Source organism: Spermophilus citellus, assembly GCF_964194105.1.
Source record: "Spermophilus citellus genome assembly, contig: SCAFFOLD_187, whole genome shotgun sequence".
Classification (NCBI taxonomy): Eukaryota; Metazoa; Chordata; class Mammalia; order Rodentia; family Sciuridae; genus Spermophilus; species Spermophilus citellus.
This window is the reverse complement of record NW_027672862.1, coordinates 421,221-429,156: the sequence shown is the minus strand read 5'-3', so window position 1 is coordinate 429,156 and position 7,936 is coordinate 421,221. Positions and strand designations below refer to the sequence as shown.

At 47.2% G+C, this 7,936-nt stretch overlaps 1 long non-coding RNA gene across 1 annotated transcript; it reads left to right on the top strand.

Annotated features, from left to right (window-relative positions):
• The first annotated feature begins 227 nt into the window (after positions 1–227).
• LOC308640522 lies at positions 228–7,394 on the top strand. Its single transcript, XR_014020296.1, has 3 exons — positions 228–383; positions 5,530–5,697; positions 7,012–7,394. It is a non-coding gene; the product is annotated as an uncharacterized lncRNA (long non-coding RNA).
• Positions 7,395–7,936: the final 542 nt, after the last annotated feature.

Genomic DNA, 7,936 nt, shown 5'->3' with positions numbered 1-7,936 from the left:
TATAATTGGAAACAAGACAGGGATGCCCTCTCTCACCTGTGGTGAGCCGTTTCTGCGGACTGTGGTCACCATTACAAGATGGCGCTGGCTCCGCTGTGGTCTGTGACAAACAACTCCTTATTTGGGAGAGTTGGCACATGGTTTTTTAACACCCTATGAGAAAGCTCCACGTAGCAGCTTCGCATTGGGGCTTGGGATGCTTTATTAAGGCTGGGAGGGGCATCCGAGGGGGAGAAGAAGAAACATCAGGGGCCTGAATAAACGGCTGAAAGAAGATTCCTGTTGTTGCGTCTTCCTTGCGGGCAAGGGGTCGCGACAAGTGGTGCCGAAACCCGGGAACCAGAACTTTCAGCCGTCAGGGGTGGTGCACCGGTTAGTCCCAGGTAAGTGGGATCCGCGACCAAAGCGGGGATAGTCCCAGTAAGTGGGATCCGCGACCAAAGCGGGGTCAGCTCCTCTACAAAGAAAGAGAGAGCTTTATATTTTATTGCAGCTGCACTGTGTACTTTCACTTTTGTTTTCTGTGTTTCTTTTGTTGCTGTGTCATGGGTGCCGCATCTTCAAGTCCGCTTCTTCTGGCCCTAGACGGCCTGTTACGTTCCAAGGGCCTGAAAGTGAAACATAGTACTTTACAGAGATTTTTACAGAAGATGGATATTGCTGCACCGTGGTTTGCATTTTCGGGCAGTCTTACTATACCTAGTTGGGATAAATTAGGCAAAGATCTTGACTTTGCTTCTGAGCAGGGCATATTAGAGGGTGGGGTGATACCCCTTTGGAAAATGGTCCGTAGTTGCCTCACAGATGGCAGATGTCAGGAAGCACTTACTAAAGGACAGGAAGTTCTAGAACAATTACATGAGGAGAAATCGGAGACGGCAGGAAGTGAGGTATCTCGGGAGGATGGAAGTGTGCGGAGCGTGAAACAGGGGAAGAGATGATTGTATCCAGATCTCAGTGCGCTGCGCACACCCCCATGTGAAAGTGGGTCAGAGGAAGAGGAGGATGAGGAGGAGGAGCTTGGGAGGCTGTCTCGCCAGCTAGGGAGTTTAGCTATAGGAGAAGGGAACAAAAATAAACAGGGGCTCAAGAAATGTGATCCTCCGGATCCACCGCCGTATGGCGGGGGTGTTTCGGGGAGAGCTTTCCATGCTCAAACATGGAGGGCTGTTAACGCTGAGATGGGTCTTGCTTATCCAGTTTTTCAGGATGATAATAGGGGAAGATTCCATGAGCCTTTAGATTTCAAAATTGTGAAGACTCTGGCGGAGTCTGTGCGCACTTATGGGGTGGATGCCGCCTTCACACTAACTCAGGTGGAGAGTCTGTCTAGATACTGTATGACTCCCTCTGATTGGGCTAGCCTTGTTCGGGCTTGTGTTTCCCCAGGTAAATATTTGGACTGGAGAGCATTTGTGCTAGAGGGCGCAATAGAGCAGGCCGCCCAAAACCATGCGGCGGGACACCCTCATTGGGATAAGGATATGCTTTTGGGGCAAGGTAGATTTGCTAATCAACAGATGGGATTCCCTCTTGAGGTATATGATCAAATTAATAACATTTGCATTCGGGCATGGAAGTCACTTCCAAATAGAGGAGAGGTATCTGGTAATTTGACCAAGATTATACAAGGCCCTACAGAACCCTTTTCAGACTTTGTAGCAAGGATGGTGGATGCCGCTGGAAAGATTTTTGGGGATCCTGATAGAGCCATGCCCCTTGTCAAGCAATTGGTCTTTGAGCAATGCACCAAGGAATGTAAAGCAGCAATCGCTCCTTATAAGAACAAAGGCATAGAAGCATGGATGAAGGTGTGTAGAGAGATTGGAGGACCTTTAACTAATGCAGGTCTTGCAGCTGCTGTCCTTCGGATTGCAAAAGGGGGCGGTCCTGCCGCCGGAACATGCTTCCATTGTGGTCAACCCGGTCATGTCAGACGTGAATGTCCCAAAAAAGACAATTCCAAAAAAGACAATTTTACTGGACCTTCTCACGGTGGCCTTTCCAATGGCCTTCGTCTACCGGGGTTGTGTCCAAGATGCAAAAAGGGGAAGCATTGGGCAAGAGAGTGTAGATCAGTGAAGGACATCCATGGACAGCCTATTTCAGCTGGGCCAAAAAACGGCCGACGGGGCCCTCGACCCCAGGGCCCACAAATATATGGGGCAGTGGAGAATGTCACACCCGAACCCGAGACATGGCCATCTCTACGCCATCCCATGAAACGCGGAGAGCCACTACAGGTGCCGCGGGATTGGACCTCTGTTCCACCTCCAGACTCGTATTAACACCTAAGATGGGAGTCCAATTGGTGGAAACTGAGTTCACAGGGCCTCTACCACCTGGCACTGTAGGTTTGCTAATTGGACGTGCATCCTCTATTTTACAAGGTCTTCATGTTTTCCCCGGAGTCATAAGTCCTGATACTGTAGGGATAATAAAGGTTATGGTGGAAGCTCCAAGGGGCATTGTGTCCATCTCCCCAGGGGATCGGATTGCTCAATTGCTAATTTTGCCTAGCTTACATAATCACTTCCCTGCTGATTCAAGGTCACGGACAGAAAATGAGATTGGTACCACCGGAGGGAATTGTGCCTATTTGTCACTAGATATGAGCAATCGCCCCACTTTGGAATTAAGCATAGAAGGTAAATCTATTGTGGGATTACTGGATACCGGAGCAGACCGTAGTATTATAGCACTTAGGGACTGGTCTAAGGGATGGCCAGTGCAGACTTCTGATCAATCCTTGAGAGGACTTGGATATGCCCAGGCCCCTCAGATCAGCTGTAGACATCTAGTCTGGAAGGATCCAGAAGGACATAACGGTACCTTTCAGCCTTATGTACTTGATTTACCTATCTCTCTATGGGGCCGTGATCTGATGAAAGACATGGGGTTCACTCTTAGTAATGACTATTCCCCAGTGTCTCAACAAATTATGCAAAATATGGGGTATAGGCCAGGTCTAGGACTAGGAAAACATTTACAGGGACGTAAGCATCCTGTACAAGGTCATCAAAAGCTTGACAGATTTGGTCTGGGTTTTTCCTAGGGGCCGCTGGGGCTCAAATACCCATAACATGGCTCACCGAGGAGCCTGTTTGGGTGCCTCAGTGGCCTCTTCCCTCGGTTAAATTGGCAGCAGCTCATGCTCTAGTTAAAGAACAACTTGACTTGGGTCACATCCAGCCTTCTACTTCTCCATGGAATACTCCCATATTTGTCATTAAGAAAAAATCAGGGAAGTGGCGCCTACTGCATGATCTACGAGCAGTTAATGCTCAAATGCAACTTATGGGGCCCATTCAAAGAGGGCTGCCTCTGCTCTCCTCGGTTCCTCAGGGTTGGCACATTATTGTTATTGACATTAAAGACTGTTTCTTTTCTATTCCTTTGCATCCTAAAGACTCGCAGCGTTTTGCCTTCACCCTTCCCTCGTGTAACCACGAGGAACCAGATCAAAGGTTTGAGTGGGTAGTGTTGCCGCAGGGAATGGCTAATAGTCCCACGATGTGTCAGATGTATGTGGGGAAGACACTCGCACCTCTCAGACAAAAGTATTCCTCCATCAAGATCATTCATTATATGGATGATGTATTATTGGCTGCTAAATCAGAGCAGACAGTTCATGAGGCCTATAAAGACCTAGTGAAGTTGTTAGCTCAATATGGACTGCATATCGCACCTGAAAAGATTCAAACAGGGGATTCTATTAAGTATTTGGGAGCAACAATTGGGTGTGACAAATTACGACCACAGAAAATCACCATACGAACTCAGGATCTCCAAACTCTAAATGATTTTCAAAAACTGCTGGGAGATATTAATTGGATACGAGGATATTTACATATTTCTAATGTTATGCTACAGCCTTTGTATGCTACTCTTAGGGGTGATCCAGATCTTACTTCCCCTCGTAGCCTCACCAAAGAGGCTAGAGCGGCCCTTATGACAGTAGAAGAAGCTATACAACATGCTACTTTATGCAGGCTCCAGAGTGATAAACCTTTCCAGTTATGTGTGCTTGCCACTATGCGGCAGCCTACTGGAGTACTGTGGCAAGATGGACCTTTGCTATGGATTCACCCACATGTATCCCCAGGAAAATCCTTAGAATATTATCCTGATGCTGTTGCAGCATTAGCACTTAAAGGGATTCAACAAAGCATTCAATTTTTCGGACAATCACCTTCTTCTCTTATTATACCCTACACTAAAGCTCAACTTAGTGTCTTGTGTGCTACTCTAGATAACTGGGCTATTCTATGTTGCTCGTTTCAAGGGGATATTGATAATCATTACCCTTCTCATCCGTTACTCCATTTTGTTAAAGAACATCCTATCATTTTCCCTAAAGTAACTTCATCCAGTCCCATTCCGGGGGCTGTTAACATTTTTACTGATGGTTCCAAGTCTGGAATGGGAGCTTATGTAATTAATGATTCTCCCCCTGTCCAGCATCAATTTGCTCCTGGAAATCCACAATGGGTAGAACTACAAATTGTTATTGAGGTTTTTAAACAGTGTTCTTTTCCTTTTAATCTCATTTCGGACTCCATCTATGTGGTGCAAGCACTACAAATCCTGGAGGCTGTGGGAGCTATTAGTGATGCCCGTAATGTATCTGCTTACTTTAATCAGCTTCAACAGCTTATCCGTGGCCGCACTGCTCCTTTTTATCCAGTGCACATCCGGGCTCACACCTCTCTTCCTGGTCCGTTATCGCAGGGTAATGCCTGTGCGGACTCAGCCACTAGAGGTCAGTTGATCTGTTTGGCTTCCTCCTTAGAGGAGGCTAAATTGTTTCACCAAAATTTTCATGTTAATGCTTTAACACTGCGCAGGCGTTTTTCTATTTCAAGAGCAGATGCTTGGCAGATAGTATTACACTGTCCCCATTGTGTCACATTTCTTCATCCCCCTACTTATGGAGTGAACCCACGGGGATTGAAGCCATTGGTTGTCTGGCAAATGGATGTGACACACATACCTGACTTTGGTAACCACAAGTATGTCCATGTTTCTGTTGATACGTACTCTGGAATTATTCATGCTTCTGCTTTATCGGGAGAAAAGGCACGTAATGTCATTACTCATTGCCTGGAGGCCTGGGCGGCGTGGGGTGCACCTACGTCCCTTAAGACTGATAATGGACCTGCTTATACTGGAAGACAATTTACATCTTTTTGTTCTACTATGGGAGTGCAACTTACTCATGGTTTGCCTTACAATCCTCAAGGGCAAGGCATTGTTGAGCGTGCTCATCGCACCTTAAAGGAAACTTTACAAAAACAAAAAGGGGGAATAGGTGCTGAACATACTCCTAAAGAACGCCTGTCCTTAGCTCTCTTTACCATTAATTTTTTGAATTTGGATATTCATGATCGCTCTGCGGCCGATAGACATGTGTCCCCTCAGCCCTCTGTGATTGGCTATGTTAAGTGGAAAGATGTTCTTACGGGCCAATGGAACGGCCCCGACCCCGTGCTGACATGGGCACGAGGATCTGTATGTGTTTTTCCCCAGGATCGCACGGAACCGTTGTGGGTCCCTGAACGCCTGACAAGAAGAGTCTTGACGTCGGCTAACCAGCAACAAGAAATACCACAGCAATCCCGTGATGAGGATCTTCATTCTGCTAAGTGCTCTGGCTCTGGTGCTGATGCCGATGACACAGACGACACCAATGCAGTGGTGGGCAGTGGCACGGGCTTGGCCAATGCCAATGCCGGTTCATGGTAATTCTAGTGTCCTCCCCACTCTTTTCTCTACCTCATGTGAGATGTCTGCTCCCTGTGCCTCTCCTAGAGGGGACGTGGATAGCATTTTTAATCAATCTCAAGTTAATCTCACAGGAGTTTTTTGTTTCAGCCTTGGGAACACTCATTGTATTAGTCTTAAGACCAAGAATTTGACTAACTGGGAGGACCCATTGCGGTCCAGTCAGGTCTCAGGGAGCATTCTCAGTGCTGTGTTGAGCCAAGTAGTCTCAGGGGAACAATCAGGCTCAGGAACCCCCGCAAATAGCTCTGCTTTAAACACAACTACCTTGGCTATTATCTCCGAGGTACTAATCCCAGTGCCTCCTTCTTCTAATAGTCTTTATAATGCCACCCATTTTAAGGCCTCTCCTTACTGTACCCCTAATCTTGGTTTCCCCCCAACATTTACGCCTTGTCAGGATCATTCTTGGGAGCAACGTCAAGTTGCTAAAGGTTTCTCCCTTTCCCCCTCTCTTAAGAGGTATGTTTATAACTTTAACAACAGTGTCAACTCCTCTACAGGAGTGGGTTGGTCCTGGTTTCAATGGCTGATCTCCAATGAAAAGGGGGCTTCAGCTGATATTTCTGCACTGGCTCAATTGCTGGGAGCCAAAAGTTGGCTGGCTAATGTTTCTGGCACTGTTAGGGAGAGTGAACGAGGTAAAAGACTCACATCTGTTTCGTTCAACTCTCTGTTATATAATGCCACATTGCCCCCTGCAATGGTCTGTGTCCAATCCCCGTTCTTACTCCTTTTGGCTAATGACACCTCGTCAGGGATGCTGGATTGTTCTAATGTTACCTGTCTCTTATCTGAGTGTTGGGATGGTTCTTGGACTGTAGCGGTGGTTATGAAAATTCCAACTTTTGTCCCAATCCCAGTCACTGCGGACCCTGACAAATTCCCCATTGTTGAGCTACTTAGAGTCCGCAGGGATTTTGGAATCACAGCTGCTATAGTGACAGCCGTGGCAGTATCTGCTGCTGCAGCGGTCACGGCCGGAGTGGCCATGGCCAGTCAAGTGCAGACTGCTGCCACCATTAATCAAGTTGTTCAACAAACTTCCACCATACTTGAATCCCAGAATACAATTAATCAACATATTTTGTCAGGGATTTTAGCTGCCAACCAAAGAATAGATTTACTCCAAGCTCAGGTAGAAGAATTGGCTGATTTGGTGCTTTTGGGCTGTGTTGACCAACGTGCACATTTATGTATAACCTCTGTCAGATTTAATGATTCCAGGAATGCCTCCCGTATCATTGGCGAATACTTGGCCGGAAATTGGTCCATGGCAGCGGAAGACATGATCCAGTCTCAACTAACCCAGATAGCTGTCTTGAATAGTACCCATGTCGATCCCGTAACTTTGGGTCAATTCACCGATTGGATATCCTCTGCCTTTTCCTTTTTTAAAGAGTGGGTGGGGGTAGGCATTTTTGGTGCAATGTGTTGCTTCGGTATGGTTCTCTGCTTGTGGTTTCTCTGTCGCCTCAAGGCCCGCAATGCTCACGATAAAGCTATGATCATACAAGCTCTTGCAGCTTTAGAAAATGGCAACTCACCTCAAGTTTGGCTTGCGCAAATTAAACAGTAAATCTTTGACATGGTCGTCGCACCCCAAGTTTTAAGGACATTGCACTGGGATCGACATGTCTTTCCTTGTTATTCTCTTAGTGTTGGAAAGCCCTTGCACTCTGCCGGCTTTACTGCCATTGCACGCAGATGGGTTTCCACACTAGTGCTTTTCTATCGCCTCAAGACCCGTGCCTTTCTTTTAGGGTGTTACCAACTTGTTTATCGTTGTATTTCTATACAGCCACAGTTCAGCCTCAGCTATCCCCCTTCGTCCACCATCGTCACGATATAGGATGCGAGGCAAGGCACTGCACTTGAGTGATCCTTGAAGTGGACCTCAAGGAGAGCATGTCCTATTGCATGCGGGTTAGACGCGTCCACGCCCCGTCCCACGGAGAAAAGCGTCGGCTGATATGGTCTCAGATCTGGGGAAGGCGCCTCCTTGGGGCTGAGCCATACTATGCAGCCACTTCTGCACAGTGGGATAGGACCTCTACTCTCGCCTGTGTTGTTCTTAGAAAACAAAAGGGGGAACTGTGGTGAGCCGTTTCTGCGGACTGTGGTCACCATTACAAGATGGCGCTGGCTCCGC